A 26,098-nucleotide genomic window follows, 5' to 3' on the forward strand; every position below is an offset into this window, starting at 1 on the left:
TCTGCAGGGGTCTGGCGTGGGGAGGCTGGCAGTGTGGAACAGACCTAGTGAGACTTGAGACAGGGACAGCTGGGCAGACCATTCCTGTCTGTGACCGGGGGGCCACCCAGGTAGGAAGTGGGGCGGTGGGTTCCTCATTTGAGGCTCCATAGAGTCTAAGCTGAGTCAAAAGATATGAATTCTTTTTTTGACTCTATTTTAATAATGCATATCTGTTTTTGAGAGAGACTGAGATAGAGCATGGGAGAGAGGCAGAGAGAGAGGGAGACACAGAATCCGAAGCAGGTTCCTGGCTCTGAGCTGCCAGCACAGAGCCCGACGTGGGGCTCGAACCCATGGACTGCGAGATCATGACCCGAGCCAAAGTTGGATGCTCAGCCCACTGAGCCACCCAGGCACCCCTTGACTCTTTCAATAATGAATAAACCATACAAAACATTTCAGAATATCATCATTCTTTTGTTTGAACAACCGGCTTCTTTGTTTTGATAGCTTTCCCTTTAGAAAGGAGCGGCCCCGTCTTCATGTTTAGCTGCTTGCTCTTTTGTACACTTAAGGGTGTGTGTCAGAGACCTTGGGACACTAGAATTTAGTGACCTTTTCCAGAGTCCTGAATACTCAACACTCCTGAGGTTGTCTAAAAAAAGAGAGCGTTAAGAGTTAACTGTATTAAAGAGTGGGGGACCGAGGCTTTCATAGTTTCTGCTCAGTCATTATTGAAAACAGGTGTAGGTTGCTCTTGGGCAGAAATACTGGAAATACCATGAGTCTGGCCAGGCTATGTGCAGGTAAGTGATGCCGATGCCCCCCGTGATGCTGCAAGGTTTGGGCAAGCATCAGAGGCGTGTTTCTAGAATCAGCAGATCCGAGTGAACTCACAAGTCCACCTCCTGACCCGTCTTCTCTGTGCGCAGATGTGAAAATTCAAGTCAAGTGTTTCTTTTGGTTACTCTTAGAAGGTAAAAGTGATTAAAAATTAAAGGCAATTTTGTGCTTTTTTAGAACTCAGGGACCATCACTAACATTTTCACCTATAATTCTAATGAAATTTCTTGAATTACTGCAGGGAAACGTCTTGTTAATATTCTCACTGCCGAGGGTCGCTGCCTGAGTGGTCCTGTTGTACCGTGTGCAGACATCGTCAGTGCGCCTGGGTGGGTAAACACATGTGCCATTGACTTCATTGTACTCTGTTTTCCCAGAGCAACCAAACAGTTGTGTCTGTAACTGGGAGCACGGGCAGATTTGGGCTTTGGCATGTTTTGTGTTTCCCAATTTCGTGTGTACGTGTTTTTACATGAGGACGGCTGTCCTGCCTGATTGATAGGAGAGAAACCTCCCTTGCGACGGACAGACGCACGTGTCAGGGCGGTCTAGGTTTCCATGCTGACCCTGAGGTCAACAGGCCGTCAACTCCCTGAGCCTCAGAACCCCACATTTGTAAAACAAGGGGAGAATATCCATCGCGCGGCGTTGCTAATTGAAACCATAGCCAACCTGTGTTCTGTGCTTCCTGCGTCTGGAGTACTTCATGTGAGTCCGGCGAGATTTACAGGGAGCGGTCTCCCTGGCACAGAGCGAAACCAGTGAATTACCTATGATTAATATTTTTAGTTGGCGAGTGTACCCTTCTCTCCCTTGCTTTAAAAAGAATCACTTGCAGAAGTAGATTTTCAAATGACGGGAGCTTTAATGTTACACCGTTTCTGTATGTGTATGGCTATACCACATTACTTGTTTTTTAATTATCCCTTATTCAAAAAGTAATAAAGGACAGCCCAGAGATAAGGGTTCACATTCAAAGGGAAACAGTGTGTAAGATGGACAGAACTGACCTAACAAGACAGAACGCTGCGCTGGTTTGAGATGAATCCAGCCCGGACGGGGTAGGGAGACAGGGTCAGTTCTGTGGTTCCTTGTGTCCTTTATGTAAAAGCGGACGCCAGTAACTCCCTGGAGAGCAGCCACGCCTGGCTGCAAGGCCAGCAGGGACCATCCCCGCCGGGTTTTCCCTGGGAGCTGTAAAGTGCTGCAGGGCCAAGACCCACATCAGCGTGGCTGTAACCATGGCAGCCAGGGGCCCAGAATCTTCTCTGAGTCGGTGGCCCGGGATAGGCTGGTGACATCCCTGCGGCCACTCTGGGGAGAAGCCGGGCAGGAGCAGCACCTCCTGACCCGGAGGAGACTGGAGATGGACCCCCGTGGCTCTGGCCGGCCGCGCGCATCCCTCGGAGAGGCTCCTGCAGAGCGCTGCCAACAGGCTCTGGGTGGGTGGACTTCCTGCCGTGCCTCTGCCGCCCTGCGACGTGACCTTCACAGGGCTCCCAAGACCTTCGCACCACATGTTTGCACCGGCTCATGATTCCCGAAGAAGACGTGCACACTGATTTCCTTAATTTTGAGGCAATTTATGTATTTTCATTATGTAAGAAATATAAAATACATTTATCCTGTAAAGGAATAAAAGCAAGAATCCAATCTTGGAAGGGAAAATTCGAACCTTTCAACCGCTTCCCTTGGATCTCAGAGATTCCCTCAGCAGCCTCTACTGAGTAAGGGGTAGCGTGTGCATGTGCACGAGTGTGCGCATGGGCGTGCGCACGTGTGTGTGTGTTCGTGCGTGTGTGTGCTCCTAGGAAAGTTGGCAGCTTTCATGAGGATTGCTCCCAGCATTTCACGTTAAACGTAGCGCTTGTTGGCGTTCTGGTAGGTCACCCTTCTGTTGCAGACGTTTCTTCTGATTTCCAGCTTGCGAAGAGGTTTCTGTTTTTTTTTTAAAATCAAGAATATGTTTTGAATTTTATGCTTCTCGGGGACCATCTATTATAAGAAGCATGTTTTCCCCCTTGATTGATCAATTATGCTGTTTTGTTTTTAATGCCATATCATTCTTCTGCCTCTGGGACATACCCTACTTGGTTATGATGCTCTTTTAATAGCCTACTGGTTTTGATTGACGAATATTTTATGTAGAATGTTTCCATGTTTGTTCAGAAGCCAGATTGTTGTGGATTTGAGAGTATCAGTTGTATCTAAGCTTGGCCAACAATTAAAGAATATTGGTTGCATTTAACTGTCAACATAGACGAAAACAAGGATTGAATAGCTGTTCCCAGATGATGTGAGAAGGGTAGTACAGTGATCTCTCACAGTGAAGGACAGCTTTTGATTATGTGTTTATTGCAACAAGCAATTTGCCTTAGAGTAGAAAGCTACTGTGGTATCTAAAAGACATAAGTTGTAGAAATAGAAAGTGGTGCTTTTGACAACTGACTTGTAAATTTCGTAGGATCTTTATTTTCTTGTTGGTAGTATTTACTGCAGGATCTCGTATAATCAGCTGACTTTGTAGCCTGTGCCCAATCCTGGACCTCCTGCATCACGGCGTGGAGCCTCTGGTGGACAGGTGGAGCTAGTCCTACTGTCAGGTCCTGACAGTACAGTAAGTTCCTGGACATTCCTGGTGGTTCAAAGATGAGTAAAAGGCTAATAGGCATCCAAACACCTCCAGGTTTCAGCAATCAATACCGATTTGGTGGGTTTCTTGGCAACACGTTTATACACGTAATTTATATGTGTGTAGCTCTCCGTATTAGAGCATACTTAGAAGATTACTAAAAAAGTCATCTCGCAGGGTGCCTGGGTGGCTCAGTCGGTTGAGTGTCTGACTTCAGCTCAGGTCATGATCGCACACTCTGTGAGTTTGGGCCCCACGTTGGGCTCTGTGCTGACAGCTCAGAGCCTGGAGCCTGCTTTGGATTCTGTGTCTCCCTCTCTCTCTGCCCCTCCCCTGTTCATGCTCTGTCTCTCTCTGTCTCACAAATAAACAAAACCATTTAAAAAATTAAAAAAAAAGTCATCTCTCTGTAAAAGGAAGCTGAACTAGGATGATTGTAACATTCTGTGTGTTATTGATGGGAGAAATCATCCTGAGAAATATGTGTTCATATATAAACAAAAAAATGTTTTATTTTTTCTTATAAAAGGCATTTAGGCTGACACCTAATAAATATTTACTTTCTGGAAAAATTAAGTCCAACTTAATAAAAAATAGATCTCTGGGATTGTGACTGCCCCTCCCAAATTGTAAAGCTGATTCGAGGGGCATCTAGGGGACTCAGTTGGTTAATTAAATGTTGGACTCTTGATTTCGGCTGAGGTCATGATCTCACAGTTTGTGAGATTGAGCCCCACGTTGGGCTCTGCGCTGACAGTACAGAGCCTGCTTGGGATTCTCTCTTTCCCTCTCTCTCTGCCCTTCCCCTGCTTGTGCTTTCTCTCTCAAAGTAAGTAAATAAACATTAAAAAATAAAGCTGATTTGGGATTAAGAAGGGCCTGGACCCAGTCATGCTGATGACAAAGTCATGTGGTTTGTATGTAGTTGGTCTGTTACCCAGATTTTATTCCAGCATCACAAATGTCAGCAATTATATTAACCATATTGCTGTGAAGAAAGTTTAGAGTATTGTAAGATAGAATTTTAAATCAAATGAAAGGAAAGAACTCTGTTTGATTAAACTTTGATTATGACTTTTCGGACTAAAGAACTTCCTCATAAAATTATCCTGTAATCCCTCATTTTAATTTGATTTGATTTGATTTGACCATCCATTGTTTTTCCTAATCCAGCATCAAAAGATTTCCTTCCCCAGCGATTTTAGCACCTTTACATATATAGCTTTCTTGCATTTCTTTTTTACAAAAGTTTTATTCCTGCTCTTGGTCTTGTAGGCCTGTGGTGTAAACACACAGTGACATATGACTCAGCCATAAGAAAGACAAAAATCGTGCCGTCTGTGACAACATGGATGGAGCTAGAGTGTTACGTTAAGTGAGATATGTCTGAGAAAGACAAATTGTATGATCTCACTTACATGTGGAATCTAAAAAGCTGGATTCATACAATCAGAGAGGGGATGGGAGTTTCCAGGGGCTGGAGCGGGGAGAGGGTCAGGAGGTGTTGGCCAGAGGCTACGGGATGAGATGTGGGGATGTACGCTCAGCTTGGGGACTGTTGAAACCCCAGTGCTGCCTTGTTTAGCTGCACGTTGCTAAGGGAGTAGACATTACGAGGAGACCACAGCAGGAAGGTAACCGTGTAGGGTGATGGGTGTGTAGTTAACCTGGTCCTGGCGATCACTTCACAGTGTGCATGCATATTAAATCGTGCCGTACACTTTAAATATGCACGATTTTTTTTCAAATACAGCTCAACAAAGCTGGAACCAAACCTTAATGCGGGAGCTTCTCCTAGGCAAAGGAGTGGGGTTTTGTTTTGTTTTGCATTTGAATGAATAGATGTAAGTCATTGTTTTCTGGGAGCACCTGAGCAAAACCTTTAGCTCCAAAGCCAATTACAAGAATGAAAAGGCAGCTACAGAAGCCAGCTGGGCAGAGGAGACCGTGCCTTGAGCAGTCTTAACAGCTGCGAACGAACATCTTGTCTCAAGTGACAGGCCTTTCAGTGGGCTGATAGAGTTTGAAGTGGCTTTTATGAACCACGTAGAGATAATCACTTCCAAATTCCTCACCTTGAATGACGGAAGGGAGTGTTTTCCTTGTGGCCCATTTCCTAAGCAGTGGGAGATGCTTAGGGTCTTAGGTCTTAGATGCTTAGAGTGTGAGGATGCTTCAAAAATGCGACTTCCCAAAAGTAACGGTGAGCGAGCGGCATGCTGCGGATGTTTCACGACCCTGGGACGGGGCTTGGGAACTGTTTTCACGAATGGCTTGTTAGACCCCAAGCTTTTGGTTTAAAAAAGCTGGACCTCACCATGAATGTGTAGGCTCCCACTTTCGTTTCCAGTCGTGGTTAGAAACAGTCCTAATTTCTCATAGAAAACCACAGAAGGATGTGTTCATGATGAAACGGGCAAGCCCAGCTGGTTCGAGAGAGACAAAGGTCGGTCCCTTTATACACAGGCCAGTGTTCCAAGAAATTGAGTTAGAATTTGCCACACACGTCGGACCAATGAGCTGTTCTCCCCAAGAATCCCAGCTGATTCAAGTCTCATCTCCTTTCTGAACCTGAAACCAACCTTTCCCACCTGTTCACAAAGCCCCCTGGAGTAGTGTGAGGACCCCCCACTGCCCTCCTCCAGGGGTGTTTCCGAGCAGGACGGCATCATGTGGAAGTGGAGGGACCTGTTCGGCTCTGGCCCGGCTGTAGACCTCAGAGGCCTGGCCTCCGTTTCTGGAGCTGTCAGACTTCAGTCTCCTATAAGCCTGTCTCCAGCTGTGGTGGGAGATTTCAGCCTTGGCAGGTACCTAGGCCAGTTGAGGGCCGTGCCAGGACACCAGATGTGCAGACGAACAGCACGGATGTCCTCCCTGCTCATGCTGGTGTGCGGAATCGACATGCCCCGCGTGGTTATGCGGAGGACGTGTGGAGCGCCCAACCCCATCTCCGGCACAGAGAAGGTCCACAGCTATGAACAAAACCGAACTTACCACCAACAAAAGCTACTTTCTCCATGTTCTGCAAACAGAAGAGGGATCTCACCAGCTCTCTGCAGAGGAACTTGAGAAATCCCTGAGGCTAGCACGTGACACCTGTGAAATCTGAGGCCCGACGCGGTGGTATGGTTCCTGCCCTGATGCACACGCCTGGCCTTCTCTACGTAGATTGATGATACTAATGATCAGAACAGAAATGAGTATTTGGATGACTGTGACTCTTCTTTGAAATGGAGGTCGCCCAGTGTTCTGCTGGGACAACACACATTCGTCTCTCACACTCTGGAGGCTGTAGGTCCAAGGTCAAGGTGTCACAGGGATGATTTCTCCAGAAGCCTCTCTCCTTGTGTGGCTAACGGCTGCCTTCCTGCCATGGCTGCACATGTCATTCCTCTGTGCACATGGACCCTGGTGACCCCAGGTGTCTCTTCCTATAGGGACACTGGTCCTATCACACCAGGGCCTCACCTTGAAGACCTCATTTAACCGTAGTGCCTCCCTAAAAGTCCCATCTCCAAACACATTCACGCTGTGATTGTGGCTTAGATTTGGGGGACACATGGGGCGTATGGCTCAGTCGACTAAGTGTCCGACTCTTGGTTTCAGTGCAGGTCATGATCTCATAGTTCATCAGTTTGAGACCCACATTGGGCTCTGTGCTGACAGTGCAGATCCTGCTTAGGATTCTCTCTCCTCTCCCTCTGTCCGTCCCCCGCTAGTGCTGGTGCGCGCTCTCTCTCTCTCTCTCTCTCTCTCTCTCTCTCTCTCTCTCTCTCTGTTAGTAAATAAACACTACGAAAAGAAAAGAATTTGGGGACATATTTCAGTCCATAGCACCCACCAAACCATAGGCCTGACCAAGATCCCGAGAATCCTGTTACTGGTGAGGCTACCGGCCTTCCTCACTATCCTGTCACTGTAGGAATCCCGTGACCTCCAGGCATCATCCAGAGCCACCCAGCCCACAATTTTTATATTGATTACAGGTTGAAATGATAATATTTTGGAGATATTGGGTCAAGTAAAATCTGTTTTAAAAATTTAATAGATAATTTAGAGGTTTGTATTGTAGTACGTGGTACCTGAGAGCAAAACCTTCTAAATTAGCACAATGGGTAATTTTCAACGTGGTATTTGATTTAATAAAACTGCGTTCCTAATGTCATGTTGTTTAAATGCTTCGTGGCATTTAGGGTTCTTGATAACCTAACTTTTGAGAACATGAGCCATCTGAACTGAGAACACCGGCCTCAGATTTCCACAAGTGCTCTTTCTACTGTGTGAACTGCCCAAGTGGAAGCATTTTCCATTAGAAAATGAGAACTACCAAGGCTGTATTCTTGGAGTGAGGTTTACAACCCTTGTGTCAGATGCTGGAGAGGACAGTTTCCATCACTCAGATTTCACGAGTGTTCTTGAAAATGGGTTTAGGATTTGATGTCATGTGTCTGGTTCCCTCTGGTACTCCCAGCTCACTCTTACCCTGCTTTGGCAAGTGTATCTTCCGGGGGGCTTTCTGTGGCCTGCCGAGAGTCCCCTGTCACCTGGGAGGGAGCCACGGTGACACTGGTGTCCCTTTGGGCCCCCACACTGAGGGTCTGCTCCCCTGGGCTCCCAGGAGAGCCCAAGGCCCGAGAAGTGAGTGTCAGGCTGGGCCTGAGGGGAAGAGGGTCCGGGCTGGGGGGGGGGGAGGGGCTGGCCACACCGAGCCTCCCTCCCCGTGTGAGTGGCGCTGGGAGGCTTGCCCACCACCGTTGGCAGACACACCTTGCAGGTGCCCAGTAGCCCACAAGCTGGCAGCATGGCCTCCCCATCCAACCTGGGTGTATCCCAAGCTCAGGAGGCTACTCTGGGCTTCTGGAATGTAGAAAAGAAGCTAGAAGTTCTGGCAATGGTTCAAGCGGGTTAGAAACATAATGGGAGACACCTGGGAGTTCAGATCCACCAGGAGATTGCCCCTGAGGCACACAGGTCCACACTGGAAGGTACAGGACGTGCTGGTATTTAGAGGAAACAAACGTGAATGGAAAAAGGAAAAGTCCTGCAAAGTACTGGTGATGAGGTCTGATGGGATCTTTCTTACGGGATCAGTGGGAATCCAGTGAGCTGTAACCTTTGTAAGAGATATACCTTTCCAGAGTATTTTTTCTGTGGATATAATCAAAGACACGGATGGATATTTATGTCAGCCAAACTTTGGAAACAACCTTAAAATTTTAAAATAGAGGAACGTAAGATGAATTTATGTGCCAGAGGTTGGCAGCTAAGATTATTTTTTGAATAATATTTAATAGTATGAGTAAAATGGTTAGGGCATAAGGTTAACTGAAAAATACAAGATTCAAGGCTGAATATAAAGAAGACTACAAAAGACTGATACTTGTTTTGCATTTTAAATTGTTTCTTTTTACTTCTAAGAATGTTCTCCATGGTTTTCAAAATGAAGGGATACTAACCTTACAATTGGTAAGCATCCTATAAACATTTTGTATAGAAGAATTTCTAATTAGCTTTTTTTCATTTAAAAAAAGATTCAAAAAAGTGCATCACAAAGTAATTCGACGTTGCCAAGGAGATACACACATTTCCACTTTCTGCCTCTGCGTGTAATTCGTTTGCTGTGGTCTCCCAATTCAGACAATAATCCTACACAAGGAAGCTTTTCAAAACCTTGGAGTAATAGCTTTATTATTATTTTTTTAAATTTAAGGCTCTGAAGATCTTTGAAGTTCAGGGGGGTTGCCATAGAGATTTATATCAACTGAATAATAAAAGTAAGAATTATAAGGCAGTTCACCGGTAAGTTGAAAGGTTATACAAGTTTTTCTTTCTTTTATGAAAAAAAGTACAATAAATAAGCCATGGGTTGTGAGCCGTCCATGCCTGATAATTTAAAATGTAATAACCACCACAGCAGTAGGCTTGCTCAGCAAGTCCCCGCCTAGAGAGCGGGGGCAGAGCAGGTGCCCAGGTGCCCAGACACATAGTCCTCTCTGCTGACTTTGGTGGGGGGTCCTGCGCTGTTCAGGGCGAGTCTGGGAGGGCGCCTCTTGCCAAAGGGCTGTAAGGAGATGCCGCCGGCCACTCTCGGAGCTGGAGCCGCGGGGCAGATGGCGGAAAGCGCCTTTATCTCCAGGCGCAGAGGGACTTTTGGGTGAGGGGCCGGGGCCCTCTGCAGGCCCTCAAATGGCCTGAGCCGGACACTGGGGAGCTTAGACGCTTGTGTGCCTGTCCCGCGGGGGTCAGGCGGCTGCTGGGCCTGCGGCAGGTGCACTGGGGATTCGGAGCCCCGATGCCATGACGTGTGGACAGCCGCACTTTCCTCTAGAAACAGGCTGGCAGGCGAGAGGCTGGGGATGTGCAGGCCAGGCTCCCCTCCACATGGTCCTTCCCTTCCCACTGGAAGCTTTTCCTCAGAAATGTGGAGATCCGCTAGAAGCAAGGGCCTGTTTCCCTGAGCCACTGGGGATGACGGCTGGAGTGCGGGGCCCAGCACAGGCCACCGGAGCCCTGTGTTCCCCTGAGACACCTGCTCTCCCCACCTTCTAAGCCAGTGCCTTCCTCCTTAGTAAATCAGGGAAAATTACCCCACCTGTTCTCCGCCACTGTTCCCTGCACACGTTGTTATGAGAGTGAAAGCACAGACACAGGCACCGGAAAGGCTAGGAAGTTTCTGTAAGCGGCTCTGACCCCCGTGGTGGAGCACAGTGCCCTCGGTGGGTGTTTCTCGGGGGTGGGCCGGACTGACCATGTCTCCAAACCTCCTGAGTTCCTGTTTTTAATCCATGGCTTCAGCACTGTGATTCTTTCACTTCATATCATCACCAAACTACTGTGTTTTTGCTTCAAGATTTGTCTCCCTAAAGCTGTAGGGGATGTGTACCTAGTTGTCAGAGCACTGCTGCCATAACCGAGCACCACGCACTGGGGGACCACGGGCTGGGGGGACCACACACTGGGGGGACCACGGGCTGGGGGGACCACGCACTGGGGGACCACGGGCTGGGGGGGACCACGCACTGGGGGACCACGGGCTGGGGGGACCACGCACTGGGGGACCACGGGCTGGGGGGACCACGCACTGGGGGACCACGGGCTGGGGGGACCACGCACTGGGGGACCACGGGCTGGGGGGGACCACGCACTGGGGGACCACGGGCTGGGGGGGACCACGCACTGGGGGACCACGGGCTGGGGGGACCACGCACTGGGGGGGCCACGGGCTGGGGGGACCACGGGCTGGGGGGACCACGCACTGGGGGGGCCACGGGCTGGGGGGACCATGCACTGGGGGGGCCACGGGCTGGGGGGATCATGCACTGGGGTCCCACGGGCTAGGAGAACCACGGGCTGGGGGACCACGGGCTGGGGGAACCACACGCTGGGGGAACCACGGGCTGGGGGGACCATGCACTGGGGAACCACGGGCTAGGAGGACCACGGGCTGGGGAACCACGCGCTGGGGGAACCACGGGCTGGGGGGACCATGAGCTGGGAGACCATGCGTTGGGGGACCACAGCCAGGGCACCACATGCTGGGGCGGCGTATAAACCACTGATCTCTGTTTCTCACAGTTCTGGAGGCTAGGAGCCCAGGATCCAGGTGCCAGTGATCTGGGGTCTGGTGAGGGGCTCCTCCTGGTTTGCAGACGGTGTCTTCTCCCTGCATCCTTATGTGGAGGAGGGGCTGGGGGCTCTTCTGTAAGGACACTAATCCCATTGTGGGGGCTCCACTGTTATGACCTCATCACTCCAAAGCCTCCGCCCTGGCACCATCACTTGGGTGGAGGCTTAACATATGAATTTTGGGGGACACAGACATCCAGTGTGTGGCGTCTGTGATTACGGGATTAGAAAAAGAAGTAAGTATGCAGTCGATTTCAGCGAAAGTCCTGGTGACATGTGAGTGGTGCTGAGAGTCCCTGGGGTCTCAGATCATAGCGCCTGCAGCAGGACGGGAACTCTGGGCGCTTGCTTTCCCTCACCAGCGCCTTCCCACCACTGTGCCCTGGTGTGGCCTCATGGGCACACTGCGTGCCTGTGTCTCTTCAGGCACACTGTCTGCAGCCCTGCCTCTCACCATCCCGCAGCCCCCGGCACTCCCGTGTGGCCTCTCTGGACCCGCCAGCGAGAGCGCCGTGGCGGAGCTGTGTGCACATCCAGCTTTGTTCCAGTTCCCGCCTCGGCGACTAGGGCCTGCAAAGGGCAGGAAAACGTCCTTCTTTCTCCTACCCTCTGTCTGAGAGGGGCAAATTAGGTGGACAAAGGACAGATTGGTGAGAAAAACACAGAGGCGTTTATTAACACGCGCGTTGCTCACACGCGGGATCATGCGAGCTTGAGGATGCACAGGGCGGGTGGGGATCCGGCTCAAGCCGCATCTGAACAAACACCAGTGTTTTGTACAGAAGTGACGGCGCACAGAAAGAGGACCTTGGGCGTCCGGGGTCACAAATGGCGGGAAGGCAAGTACACACAGACGTGGTGGGGGATGAGGGCCACGCTCAGCAGAGTGCGTTACGTGGATTCTGTTGGTGCCACTTCCTCTCCGGCCGAGAAGGGTCTGTGGCGTCCCCCGTGATTGACTTCTGTCCTTCCTGGTACTTCCCGTCTCCCTTCAGCTCGAAACGGTCCTTACGCCGAAGTGGTCTACCTCGGAGGGCCCACTCCAGTGCCGTACGGAGACCCGAGCAGATGAGGAGACACAAGGGTATCAGGCAGAATTCCCGAGGACTTAGCGTTGGGGCAGTATTCTCGTGCAGGCATTTTGTGGAGCCGTTATTAGCATCGCCAGCATTCACGCTTTTTCCTAGACACCCAGAACAGGAGCAATTATATCAAGCAAATTAACGAAGGAGGTCACGGAAGAGTAAAGATGAGGCAAAAAGAGAAAAGGGGAGATGATTTCCAGCGGGGCGCATTTTTGTGGCCATGTGCCGGGAAGGCGTTTATGAAGGTAATGAATATAAACTTACACCCTCCGAAAACAGATAGAAAGTGCAGTGGAGCATTCGAGTGGATGATTAAAGAGAAAAACAAATCAGGAGGCAAAATGACTGTGTATGGGGCCAGAGAGGCTCTGCGGTGAGGTCTGGTGGAATTGTGTTCAGAGGACGCTGTAGGGAAACGCAGACGCTATTAAGGCTATAAAGATCGATAAAGATTACAGTGAACCTTCACGAGACATTTTTTTCTCCACTTCCAAGCGCTTCTTCCGAGTCTGTGTGTTCCTTGGACCAGATGTTGTATTTCACATCCATCACAGTACAGGGTCTTTGCCCTGTCTTTATCCCTGTGGCCGGCTTCAGACGTTATAGAATAATAGACCCTTTTCCTATGAGTGTCTCTTTCCCACACAGATACAGTAAAATTAGGTCCAAATAGTTTTATTTCCACGGCTCCCATTTTTCTTTCCTTTCTGTTGTAAATACAGACGTCATCTGAAGGTCTTTTGTTGTCAAGGAATGACTTGAAATTCCGTACCGTGTCTCTCCTGGACACGCCGTTCATGTGATTTCCCAGCATTTCCGTCGCTGTCCCGGAGAGGGGTGGGGCGTTCCGGCTCAGATGTCTGCAGACTGTGTTAGGAAAGCATTTCTGTGACAGCTCACAGGTGGTCTGTTTTGAACAAATGTAGCTTTTTCTCTTTTTCTACCTTACATTTCTATTTGTCTCTACTCTCAAGTAAGTGTTCTAGTAAAAGGGCTGACAGAAGAATTCAAACATCCAGATTATGGACGTAGGAATTTTGATAAAGTGGACACAGCCGTGTATGCACAGTGTGAACCATAAGATAGAACTTTATCAGCACCCCCCGGTCACTGTCCCCAAGAGTAGCCGCTTGCAGTTCGTCTCCTGTCAGTGTAGTGTTCCCAGCCTCGGGGGACCTCAAGCACAGACTTGGGCGCAGCTGTTTGCTTCTGCTGTTTGCCGCGTGAGCCTCCTTGTGCCGAGATGCTGCACAGCTTGTTCGTGTCCTTGTAGGCGTGTGGCTGCACTGGTCCCTGTCACCACTGTGAGGTCACTGGATGCCTTTTCCTTTCCTCCTCTCCTCATACCTCCTCCTTATCCTCTGCCTGCCTTCCTGGCTTGGGACTCTGGCAAACAGCACTGCTGGGCCTATCACCTGCACGTTCCCAGTGAGTCCCATGCGTTCTGCGGTGGGTGGGGGTGGGGCTGCAGCGTCCTCCCATCCAGCTCCGAGGCGTCCCACCGGCAGGCTTCACACTCACGGGGCCAGTGTGCACTCCTGCACACAGAGGGTGGAGTCCCTGCCCGCTCCTTCACCAGTGCCTGATGTTAGCCTTGCCGTTCAGGCCGCTCCAGGTGGCCTCAAATGGCACCTCCCTGTGCCTGCAAGATGGGATTCCCTGACGATCAGTCACATCGGGTTCCTCTTTCTGTCGTTATTGGCCATCAGGACAGCCTCTTTTAGGAAATGCCTGCAAGTCTCCTGCCATTTTTTTTTTTTTAATTTGAGAGAGAGAGAGAGAGAAAATACATCCCAAACAGGCTCAATACTCAGTGCAGAGCCTGATGCAAGGGCTTGATCCCATGACCTTGGGATCATGACCTGAGCTGAAATCCAAAGTCAGATGCTCAACCAACTGAGCCCCCTCCTACCATTTTTATTATAGGTTCTCTGATTTTTTCTAAACTAGTCTAGAAAGGAGACCTTTTAAAGGACACGTTTTTCGCGTATCTTCTCCTACTCTGTGGGGTTTGTTCTAACAGCATCTTTGATGGTCTGGGTTCTTCAGTGCAATGTAGCCCCAGCGCATTACTGTTGTGTTCTAGAAACTTACCGTTTACCTTTATATCTAGATTTGTGATATACCTGGGGCTCTTGTGTGTGTGTGCACACGGGAGTGAGGTCAGGGTCTAGATTTGTTCCTTTTCCAGAAGGATGTCCAAACGATCCGTGTCAGGGAGGGAAGTATATTTTCTCTGCCCGTATCAGGCTCTCCGGCTGGGGCCCTACAGCACCGCACGGACGGAAGACAGATCAGGAAGAGCGGCGCAAACAGGAGTCAGTCACCATGTGTGTCACCCACGCACACACGGGCGCAGAGAAAACTCCGAGGAGTGGCTAGAACCCGGCTCAAGCTGGCTCTGAGCAAGTAACACTGAATTTGTACAGAGGTGACCAGACAAAAGAAAAGGGCTTTGAGTGTCCAGGGGGGCAAATTGTGGGAGAGCCAGAGCGAGTGCAGCCCATTATGCGGACGCCTTTCCGTTCGCCGCTCTGCATTTCCACGTGAGATTTAGTTTACAGAGAATAATTCACGGGGACTGGATTGGCAGTTTCTCAAAGATACAGATTAAACGGAATTTTCTAATTGTTTATTGCTGTTACAGAACAATAAAATTTTCATTAACCTTGTTTCTAGTAACATTGCTATATTCACTTACTAATTTATTCTAATTTATTTTCTCTGGAGATATTTTAGACCTTGTACATCCAAAGTAAGTTGGTTGCAGATGCCAGTTTTATTTTTTTCCAGGTGTTTAATTCATTTTTTTTTAGCTTTATTGTGCCAGTGGGACCTCCAGGGTCATGTTAAATAGATGTGGTGACATTGGGCATCCAAGTCGTATTCCTAAATTCAGTTAGGGGTGGAGAACTTCTAGTATTTCTTTATTAAACATGATGTTCTCTGTAGGGTGTGTATATACCTTTTGTCAGGTGAAGAAAACTTCTTTCTAGTTCTGGTGTGTTTAAAGTCGGTATCATAAATCTAATTTTATCTATTACTTTTATTTATCATGAAGATTATATCATTTTTATTTTTTGTTCTGGGTTTTTTGTTTTGTTTTGTTTTATTTTTGAGAGAGAGAGAGAAGGAGGGAGGGAGGGAGGGAGGGAGGGAGGGAGAGAGAGAGAGAGAGAGAGAGAGAGAGAGAGAGAGAGAGAAAGAAAACACAAACAGGGAGGGGCAGAGAGCTAGAGTAAGCAGAGCCTTGCATAGAGCTTGCATAGAGCCAAGCAGGCTCAGTGTGGGTCTCAGACTCACGAACTGTGAGATCATGACCTGAGCTGAAGACAAGAGTCAGATGCTTAACTAACTGAGCCCCAAGACACCCCAATTTATTCTTTAATATGGTATTAAATTGATTGATTTTTGAATGATAAGTGAAATTTGCATTCCTGAAATAAATACAATATTTTGTGATGTTTTTATATCCTTTGAAATACCGCATAATAATTGGTAACATTTTGTTTACTACTTTTGCGTGCTAAAGTTTACCACGCATTTGTCTGTTCATAACACAACTGCCTGGTTTCGTTTTTTAACCCCCTTGTTTGGAATGAATGTTAGTCTGACCTCCAAACACAATCTCTCAGGACTATTTATTCTCTAAAACATTGGAAATATTTCTGGAGAAGCCATCTGCTCCAGGTGATCCTTTTAGGTGAAGGATTTTAATTCCAGATCTAATTTTTTTACTGGACACAGAGTTGTTGAAATTTTTTATTTCTTCTTATGGCAGTTACTATAAGTTGTGTTTTCCAAGGAATTTTTCCAATTCAGTTAATTTACAAATTGGGACATACAGTTGCTCACATTGGCCTAGAACTGTTTAATGCCTGCGCAGTCTGGGGCGGATTTTCTTCTCCTTTTCTGGTATCATCGTTGAAAAAGCCCTCTTTTGTTTCATTCCAGATTAAACCTAACAGAGCTTTATGAATTGCGTTAGCCTTTAAAGAATAACGATTCTTTGACTTGGTTGAATTTTCGTGACACTGTTTTTCTCTGTTTAACTTCTGCCCTTATCTCTATTACTTCCCTTTTGGTTTCCATCTGCTAGGCTAACGTCCTGTGGTGTTGCGAGAAACCATTGGTGCCTGGCCTTCTGTCTCTGGTGCAGCTCGCCCTGGAGGCATGGACGCTTCTGGTGCTCAGTCTCGCTGTGTCCCCTGGGTTTCGATGTGTAGACTTCCCCAGCCTTCTACTCAAAATGTTTTCTAATTTCCACTTGACTCTTTCTTTAGCTAGGAAGTTTTAGAAGCGTACTACCTCCTTCTGCCTCATTGTCCGTTTACTGTTAGCTCTTTTATAACCAAGTTCACATTCAGCTGCTCCGTAGTTGGAGAGCGTCTTCTGAGTGCTCAGTCGCGGAGGTTTGCTGGGGTTTGACTTCAGGTTCAGCACGTACAGACAGTTCTGGCAATTGTTCTGCACGGTCCCTTACAAGTGGAGTTATTTAATCCTTGGATTCAGGGCTCCGCCGCTGTCAGCAGCTCCAGATTATTAATCCCCTTGTTCCGATGTGTCGGTTGAATCCTTATGGTGTTTTTCATTTAATCTGTGAACTTAACCTGTCAAATTTACCAAGACGTATTTCTTTTTCTCTCTTCTACCAGCTTGTGCTTCTTATATTTTGAAGTCCTGTAGTGAGACATACAAGTTCTGACTGCTTTATCTTCTTGTGGATTCGCCCTTTTATCATTACAAGATACCCTTCTTATCTCTGCCAGTGATTTTGGCTTTAAAGTCTACTTTGATGTTAGTATGTGTCCGCTTTCTTGGGGTCAGTATTGGCAGAGGGTATCTCCTTCCATCATTTCCATCTGTTCTCATATTTAAGTCGTTCTCTCTGCACACATGCTGGTTTTTATCTTCACCTGGCCTGACCATTTACTTTAAATCCAGGTCCTGGTATGCTCAGATTTAAATCTGCCATCTGGGGATTCATACTCTGCACTACCCATTTTATGTTGTTTCCCCTCCTTTTTTCTGCTAATCGAGATTTGGTTTTATTGTGGCATCTTTTTCCTCTCTTGACTTGTAATTGGCACGTCCCACGGCTGCACCTTTGGTGGCGTTCCCGAGAGTTGCCAGAGTCATCTTTAAATTATCAGAAACTAATAGGGACGTCTGGGTGGCTCAGTTGGTTAAGTGCCTGACTTCAGCTCAGGTCATGATCTCACCGTTTGTGAGTTCGAGCCCCACGTTGGGCTCTGTGCTGACAACTCAGAGCCCAGCACCTGCTTCCGATTCTATGTCTCCCACTCTCTCTGACACTCCCCCACTCACTCTCTGTCTGTCTCTTCCTCTGTCTCTCTCTGCCCCTCCTCTGCTTGCTCTCTCTCTGTCTCAAATAAACATTAAAAATTTTATTAAAAGAATGCCCTATTAGGAGTAAAATTACGGGGTCAAATGTCACAAACATTTTTAAGGCTCATGATCTATAAAGACAAATTACTTTTCTGATTATTTGAACACATGATGCTCCTGAGAAATTTTTGAGACTTTTTCTACTGCAATCTCACTAGCTTTAAATTGTAGTTCATTTTTAAACTTTCCCAAATTAAAATGTGAGAATTGTATCTTGTTTTAATTTGCATCCCTTTGTTTCCTAGAGAGGCACATGCGTGTGCAAATATTTACTGGCTATTTATATTTCCTTTGTAAATTTTATTTGCAAACGTTTAACTGTTTTGCCATCAGAGTGTTAGTGGGTTTTTTTTGTTTTTTTACTGTTTTCTAACAGTTCTTTGTAAAATGTTGATATTAATATTTTCTATTGTTCAAAACATGTTTCAGTTGCCCTTGTGACTTTTTATTATGTAAATATTATTTTTAACATATATGAATGGTGATATATTCCTAACCTATCCCCTGGAATGCACCATTTATTTCCTGAGCACTAAGAATGCAAAAGTAAATGAATCATCTCGCCTCAAAGAAACAATAAATGTTCAAATGGAATAAAATAGAGTCTCAGAAGCTGAATAAGAATGATTTCTATTGTATTCTATTACATGGTTCTGGTGAAACAGGAAACCGTGTCTTCCGTTTTTTTCCCTTGCGGGGAAGAAAATAATTTTATCTCTCCCCTTCTGAGTTCTTGGCCGAGATCCCTGTAATAAAAGACTGACAAAGGAGAGAAACACAGACGTTTATTAACATGCACATTTCGTAGGCACACAGGACAGACCATGAGTCATGTGACAAAGTCTGGGGTGGGTCCCGTGACAAGTGTCCATCCTCCCAGCTGGTTAGACTCCAGGGACGTGATTGGTTCCAAGTGCTTCCTTGGGGGAGGCAGTCTGTGTGCAAGCAGATGGGAGTTGTTCAGAGAAAGCCCCTCCAGGCACCTGCTGGTTCTCCAGCATCTTCAGCTCAAAATAATCAGTAGACCCAAGTGGCAACTTTTGGGGTGCTGTGTCCCAAACCCCTACAGTCCTATTTTGGGGTGGCATCTTCTGCTACTTGCCCTTGACACCATTCTTTGAATGACATGTGAAATACACAGCAGTGAGCAAGGCCATGGTTGAGCACAAGAAGCGTTTGATGGATGTTGGACATCTTCCATCCAGGAAGAGTTTGCAGGAGGATGTGACCAGGAGGACAGGCAGATCTGAAGCTGAGAGGCAAAGAGATCCGTCACCCATCTCTCTATGTCTTTGTAAACTGAATGCTCACACAGCGCCAACTTTCTCCCTGGTGAGGACATGAGTGGCTCCATCCAAAACCCGGCAGCCAGCCTCCATCACTGCTTGTCTCTTAGGGCCTGTGTGCCTGCGTGGGATGGCCGTCCTTCTCACTCTCCTTTGCTTCTGAGATGACAACGTAAGTGAATTGGCATGTCTTTAAAGTATGGATGCGTGCCCACTCAAACATTTTTCCTTGATAATATACTTGGCACTCACCAAAAACTCATGTCTTCTAAAGAAAGTTAAAAATGAAATTTACCTCCTTGACTCTCATTCTCAAACTTCTTTTTAGAAGATTTGATTTCAAGAGTATTGTGTTGGACAAAATGCTTCCTTTTTCTGCTCTGAGGCTGTCTTCCTCTTGTCCCCTCTGTGCCTGAGGGGCAGGGGCCCCTCTTGCTCAGGCTCCGGGGTCACGGGGACATTAGCCAGACTAGCTGGTGCCTCGCTGTCTCAGCAGACAGACATTGGTCCTAATGTAGAATGCGTTCAGATGATCACCATCTTCTTCAGAAGGAAAAATCAAGCCTCTGATTTGGCAGTGTCTACAGCAGAACTTGTGTACCTCGGGCCTTTGAAGACGGTCAGGCCAGGCTTCTGGACAACACGCTGTCTGTCTCCTTTATGGCCATTGATTTAATTAGCAAAGAGCATATTAGTTTACTCTCTCCGTGTGTGGAGCGGAAAGCCCGTCAGTTGTGTGATGATCACCAAACCCTCTTCCGCGACTAACCGAATCCACAGAGTCATTCTAGAAAAGTTGATATGTCTGGTTCCTGCAGAATTCCTTAGCCTGCATTTCATTTTCTTTTCTTTTTGCTCATGAGTGAAAGTATCAAACAATAGTAAGTGAAGGTCGCAAACTGAGATCCTTGATCTTAACTTTTCACAGGCATTTTGGAATTGACTCTAATGAGAACGAATCCATCAAAATTAGGCTTTTCTTGTTTGCCAGACCATTACCATTATTTTAACATCATTAGCTCTGCTTAATAGCACACATTTACAGTCGTAATTATTAAAAAACAGAGTAATGTTCTTCAGATCCATTTCAATGATAAAACTCCAGAGTGAAATCTTGATAAACACAAGGTTTAAAGATGTCAGTGGTATGAAATTATGTCCAACTGGTGAGAGACTGCATACATTTCTCTGTCTTCTCCCTGCACATGGCCAGCTCCATGTTACCAGCCATCCTGTCTTCTTGTGCTTTTCTTCTTCTGTTTTCTTTAAAAAAATACCCTTTGAAAAGAGAGAAAGAAAGAAAAGAAGGGGAAGAAATAAGCAAGAAGCAGAAAAAGGAAACCAGAAAGTTCAAATGTGCTTAACTGAGTATTTTAGTCCATTTTCTTCTGATTAGTTTTCTTTGCCTTGTCTTGGAATCAGAGAAGTTCGTCATGTGGAGATAACTCATCGAACAGGTGAGTCACACCTGCTGTTTTGATCAGAACAGAGGAACGTGCAAAAAGATAATGTTCTGATAGATGTGTTTGGGGGCAAATATGTCCAGATGTCTTAGGCAGGTGTTGGTCAAGAGAAAATAGGGAAGTTGATAAATCAGGTCCACAGTGAGAATTGTGTCTTTAAACCCAGGATTGCTCTCATTTGCTTTGTTGTTGTGCATTTTCTATGCTGATCGAATGACTTGGTAATTACCCTGCACATTGCTTTGATGCATTCAATGCTTAAAGTGTCCAGACGCAGCCATCTGGTTTGATATCGTAGAGGTTTGTGGGGTACTCCTCACTGGAAGACACCTTGAACCTTATAAATGCATGTGGCTGCTGGATTCTCATAGATGGCGAATCTGTTTCTCTCTTCTGTGACTGCAATTTTCTTTCCTTTTTCAATGCATAATAAGACCTCATCCTTCAGAGTGGGGGGATCCAGAGTAGTTCACTTTTATCAATTGTTGCTATGATTTGGAAATATCCAGTTTAAAGCAAAGCCTTCTCTGAAATCCTAATGCTTCTGCTTCTTTGATATTTAAGTTTTGAGCCCCTGCTGTTGTGTGTAAGAAGATCAGCAGGAGTCAGACGGACTTGGACCATAGGGCAAAGGGATGTTGATCCCAGCAGGTGTGACAGAGCAGAATGTAGCGGCATCAGGGGGCAACAGGGACCTCTGCCCTCTGGGGCTCGGGGACATGATCACTGCCTGGCATTACAGCCGAGGAGGCACTGGTGGCTGGTGGCCAGTCTTCAGTCCTGGCTCTCGAGAGATGTCTGCAGTAAAGCCACATTTCATTAGCCTTTGTGTTACACTTGCGGGTCTTGAATCACAGCTGCCATTCTCCTCTATTTCGTTGTGACACCAGCGGGTCCTCCGTGGACATGAGCAGTGGTTTGCTTCACTTGCTGGGTCTGCCTGACTGCAGCTTGCTGTTCCAAAGTGTACACTTGATCGCTCTTCCAGATGCAGTCTTTCCTCGCTTCCTGTCAGCTTTCTTGCACTTTGCCATATTTCATGACGCTTCTTAAAGGTGGGTGCCCCCAGAGCGGCATGTGTCCCCCTCAGGAAGGCCAGGAACATCAGCATGTGAAATTCTGCTCGAGCAGTTTTGCCTGGTTCCCTCTGATGTGATGCGTGCAGAAAATGCCAGTGACGGGAACAGGATGGTTGCAGTGCCAGGAGGAAGATAGGCACTGGTTCAGCGACAGATGCTTGGGTGGCGGTGAGAACACATGAATGGCATGGAGATTGTAGGTAAAGAAGGCAGATGAAATCAGAATTTCCCCCTGTTGGTGCATAAAGCTGAACACACTCCCGCAGAAAGGCCAATAAGTGACATTAGAGCTGGTCCTGTCTAATATGAGGACATATTTAGGATCATGTAGATATTTAGAATATTCAGCTTTTGCTGAAGGTAAGCCGGGTCAGTAGACTTCTGTCCAAAGAGAAGCTGGTCCTGCTCTCCCTCTGCCTTCGACGCGTAAACAGAGGTCATCAAAGCTGTACTTGGGCATGCCCTACCTTTACATGGGCCCAATTACTCTCGTTTATGACACTTAAGAATGGATTTGTTCAAAGGGCGCCAATATGCCACCTGGGTTTGGATCGCCCCTAGTGTGAATGCTTCCCCTTCGGGTCAGGGTTGGCCACCTTTGATAGAGTTGAATCACGTCAAGGTGGGGTGAGTGTGTAAGGCAGCCCCAGGTACGCAGACGCATTTCCACCCGTGGGGGGTTCTCTGCCTCCATGGAAGGACAGTTCCATGACCGTTTCTATTACGTCCAGCAAGCCCGCTGGGATTCAGAAGTTTCTGACCACAGGAGGAGGTCTGGAGGTCTGAATGAATGTTGTCATGGAAAGTCACAGCCTTTCGTCTTTTCCGCGAAGAATCACGTGGGTACTTGTGGCCCCTGGCACGTGAGGAGTGCTGCGTGCAGGGTGCTTGTGCCGTCCTGAGAGCTCGGCTTGCATCTTCAGCGGGTTTCCAGGTGTTTCCTGAGTGCCGCCTGGGGTCTTCCAGTCTCTTCTGACATTCTTGTACAAACGGAGCATTTTTCAACTGAATTTAGTTTGTTTTGGAGACATGAATCTTGCCTCTCCAAAATTGTCAGGCGATTCCTCATGGTGATTTCCATCATTTGTCAAACCTGCCTCTTTCCAAGCCCAGCAATGCGGCCCCACATGAGCTACAAGGAGTGGGGGGTTGGCTACTCTCCATTCCCGCACAGAATGGGTGTAGGCGCTGAGGCCAGGACTGCCCGGGGCCACGCCGGCCCCTAGATGACCACGCAATAGGGTGAGCGCTCCAGTCATACACACACACACTCACACACTGATACTCACACACATGCACACACATAATGCATACTCACACATGCGCACTCACGTGCACATATGTATGCACGCTATCACATGTACGCACTCACATGCATGCCTGCCTGCATGCACACACACCTGCACACTCACGCACGTGTGCACCCACACTCACATACACTCTTGCATGCACTTAGTGCACACAGCGCACACCCACACACATGCACATGCTCGTTCATGCTTTCACACACGTGCACATGTGCGTTCACACGCACACATATACCTTGGACTGCTCTGATTTGTATCACTGCGTTACACAAATCTTCCAGGAAAGTGTCTCCTGAGATTCAGAGGCCCAGAGTTCCCTGGGTGGATGACTAGGACCCTGGTATTTGTTCCCTGACTGGAAGACGTTTTCAGAGCGTATGTGGCAGTACCTCGCAGGTTTGATGTCAGTTCTCTGTTTCTCAGAGATAGAAATAATCACTGTTTCTGTAACTCATTCTTGGTTGTCGGATGCTGTGATGTCAGAAGTACTAAGCCAAAGTGCTTTCACTTGTACGTGGTGAATCTAGGTACGCACTTTATCACTAAGGGGCTTTCATCCGTACACGTAGAATCTAGGTACGCATGTCAAACCGGCTGCCCTTACTAGCTGGCTGTGAGGGAAGACTCATTTTAACAGTAGCGAAGGCATCGAGTTTTACACTCACACGCCCCAGGCTGGGCGCGTTAGTTGTTCGTGGACACTGATTGTGCTGCTGCCTGAGGGAGTGGCCCTCATCCATGTGGCCCCAGTGGGCCAGGATGTGGCCAAGCTGTGGTCACTGCATCCATGTCCCCGATGGCACATCCTTGCCTCTGATCACTTCTGGAACATTCCACACACTGCTGTATTTACTCCCCACTGCCTAGAACCTGGTCGCACAGCTGCCCTCTGCGGCTCGGGCACCTGGAAATGTCATTTTTCTTCTGCAAGACAAGAGCTTGTCTCCGCACGGGGGCTATGTGGCCAAGCAGGAGGGCACAGCACATGGGGCGATGAGGCAGATTCCTGGCCCCCATCTGGTCTCTCAGCTTCTGTGAGCAGAGTCCGCTCCTCAGGGTCTGCTCTGGGATTCCTGCCGCTCTGTCCCCGGCACGTGGCTTGAGGAGTGAAGTGCGATTGTGCCCTTGCTGTTGGTACCTCTCCTCCGGGTGCCGTACGTGGGATTTGATGTGTCTGAAGGCAGACTCGAGATTTTCCTTGCCTGTCGCCCCCTCCCCCCCACCTCCGTGTCTTATCTCTGGAACAGCGGCCTCCCTTCCATGCAGTTTTGTAGGTAGGACAGGCCAGGACTCCCCTATCCCTTGACGTCATGATGGGTGGTTACCAGGTCCTGCCAGCTTTGGCTTTGGGTTGTGTGGGTGCGTGGTGGGTGCCACAGCCCAGGCTGTCCCCCCTCAGTGGAGCACTTCTGGCCCTCACCCGAGGTGCCGATCCCACTCGGGAGCTCCACACGGGGCCCCCAGCCCCGTCGAGGGGCCCTGCATGGGGAGGAGACCGCGTTCCCGACGCTCAGACAGCTGGGTCCATGCAGGTGGACAGAGAGTCAGTGACAGAGTATCTTTTGCCATGGCACCCGTGCAGCCCCTCCAGGAGGTGCCCTTGCCTGTGGGCAGGCAAGGGCTCTGCTCCCCAGGGCCCCTGCCCAGCACTGGCCTCCTGGGAACTTCTCACCGGGGCATCTAGCTCTGGGGAACGCTGCCCCATAGCGCCTTCCTCCGGTGCTGCCAGAACCTTGTAATGGTGACACTAAGGGTGTATATTCTTTGTCCTCAACGTCTCTGAGGGACGTTAGGATGTCCTCCCATCACGTGTGGAAACAGAGCCCACGTCGTTTGCCCTGGAGGACTGGCTTTCCTTCTCTCAAGGTCGCAGAGTGCTCGTTCTTATTAGGTCTCAACATCCACGGGAGGGCAGAGGAGGGAGGTGTTTTCATCAGGTTCTGGGGAAGCTTGCTGACCTACCAAGGCCCCAGATGGCTAGTTTGACACACTGGGAGAAAGCAAGCCCACTGGGCTTTCTCACAACGGGTCTCTGTACGCGGCGGCCACCACGGCCCTTCAACAGCCTGTTACGCTCTAGCAGAGTCCAGCCCTCGCGACTCTGCCCATGGGTACCCCGTGTCCTGTGGCCTGGGTGCCCTTCCTGACACCCCCGGGCTCTGCCCCAGGCCTGCCCCTGGGGAACCCCCTTGGCTGCACATTCGGGAGATGCACCGGCCACGTACACCCCAAGTGTGTGCTCTGCCGGCCCCGGGTCAGTGTCCTGGCTTCCAGCACACATCCTGAGAACATGGGAGTGAACGCGTGCACCAGCAGATTGTCCTCAGGCCCCCCTGACTCTTCCCCTGGCCCTGCTGCAGCCTCCCTGGGACATTGTCTCCCCAGGAGGTCACCGGGCTTTTGCCAGGTGAGGCCGGTGAGGACAAGTGATGGGGTGGCCTTCCAGGCTTTTTCAGACCAGAGACAGAGCGGGTACCATTACCTGTACTTCCTACAGCACCCGTGATGTCATTCAGAAACCGTAGGCAAATCATTCTAAAAACGTCCAGCGGAACTTTCCAAAAAAGCACGTATTGCAGGAGTTTATTTAAGGCACTGGATTTGCACTGCGGTGTAGGCAGGTTGCTAGGCAACCACCTCCAAGCGCGGCTGAAATCAGCAGAGAAGGAAGGAAGCAGCGCCGAGTCCCTGGGCCTGGCCAGGCATCCCTGGGACCCGGTGGGGCCTCTGCGTGGCAGGCGGTTAGACACCCCGCTAGGAGGCCTTGCTTTTCAGGCTGTAAAATCCCTGTGTGACAAGCGGTATTTAAACTCGGCTGTGTCTCCTAGCGTCCCGTGAGCTCCCTGCTGGCCACAGAGCTGCACGGGCCTCTGGTCCCTGTGCCCGGAGCAAGTGTCTCCATGATGGGGAAAGCCCCGACTCTGCCCGTTTCTGTGGTGTAAACGCTCCCGCCCTTGCCGCTTTCCGGCCAACAGCACGGCCTCCCTGAGCACCGGCTCGGGCACAGATGGGCACACTGGGGTACACAGCCGCGGGGTGCGGCCAGCAGTAAAATGCAGAGTAACGGGGGGGTGTGAGTGTGAGGGTTTGTTACCTCTGTTTAAATGTAGTGTATTTGGTTGCGAGTTCGCGGAATCCAGTTTTAAGAATGGCCGTGTAACGCCGGCTCCTACGATTCCCTGGGATGTGACGGTCCGTCTTCCAGGCCGCTCAGAGGGGCTCTGTTGCTAAAACACTCCCGTCGAGGCTTCGTCGCGTGTGGGGGCCCTGTGCACCTGGGAGCATCTCCCCACAGCCGAGGCGGAGTTGGCTCTGTGGCAGGGCCATCAGGGCTCAGGACGAAGGTGGGACGGCAGGAGGCTGGCTGTCCCTAAGCTGGTCCCCAA

General features: G+C 48.9%; 1 protein-coding gene across 4 annotated transcripts in view; it reads left to right on the forward strand.

The window, feature by feature from the left end:
- DLGAP2 (DLG associated protein 2) overlaps positions 1-26,098 on the forward strand; it is a 617,576-nt gene that overhangs the window by 164,158 nt on the left and 427,320 nt on the right. The window contains exon 1 of one of the 4 annotated variants that reach the window (XM_047856905.1): positions 11,273-11,319. The exons of the other annotated variants lie outside the window; for them this stretch is intronic. The gene's annotated coding sequence lies outside the window, so the exon portion shown is untranslated. Of the gene's footprint in view, positions 1-11,272; positions 11,320-26,098 lie in introns of those variants that run through there. 4 annotated transcript variants of the gene reach the window in all.

Source organism: Prionailurus viverrinus, chromosome B1, assembly GCF_022837055.1.
Source record: "Prionailurus viverrinus isolate Anna chromosome B1, UM_Priviv_1.0, whole genome shotgun sequence".
Taxonomy (NCBI): Eukaryota; Metazoa; Chordata; class Mammalia; order Carnivora; family Felidae; genus Prionailurus; species Prionailurus viverrinus.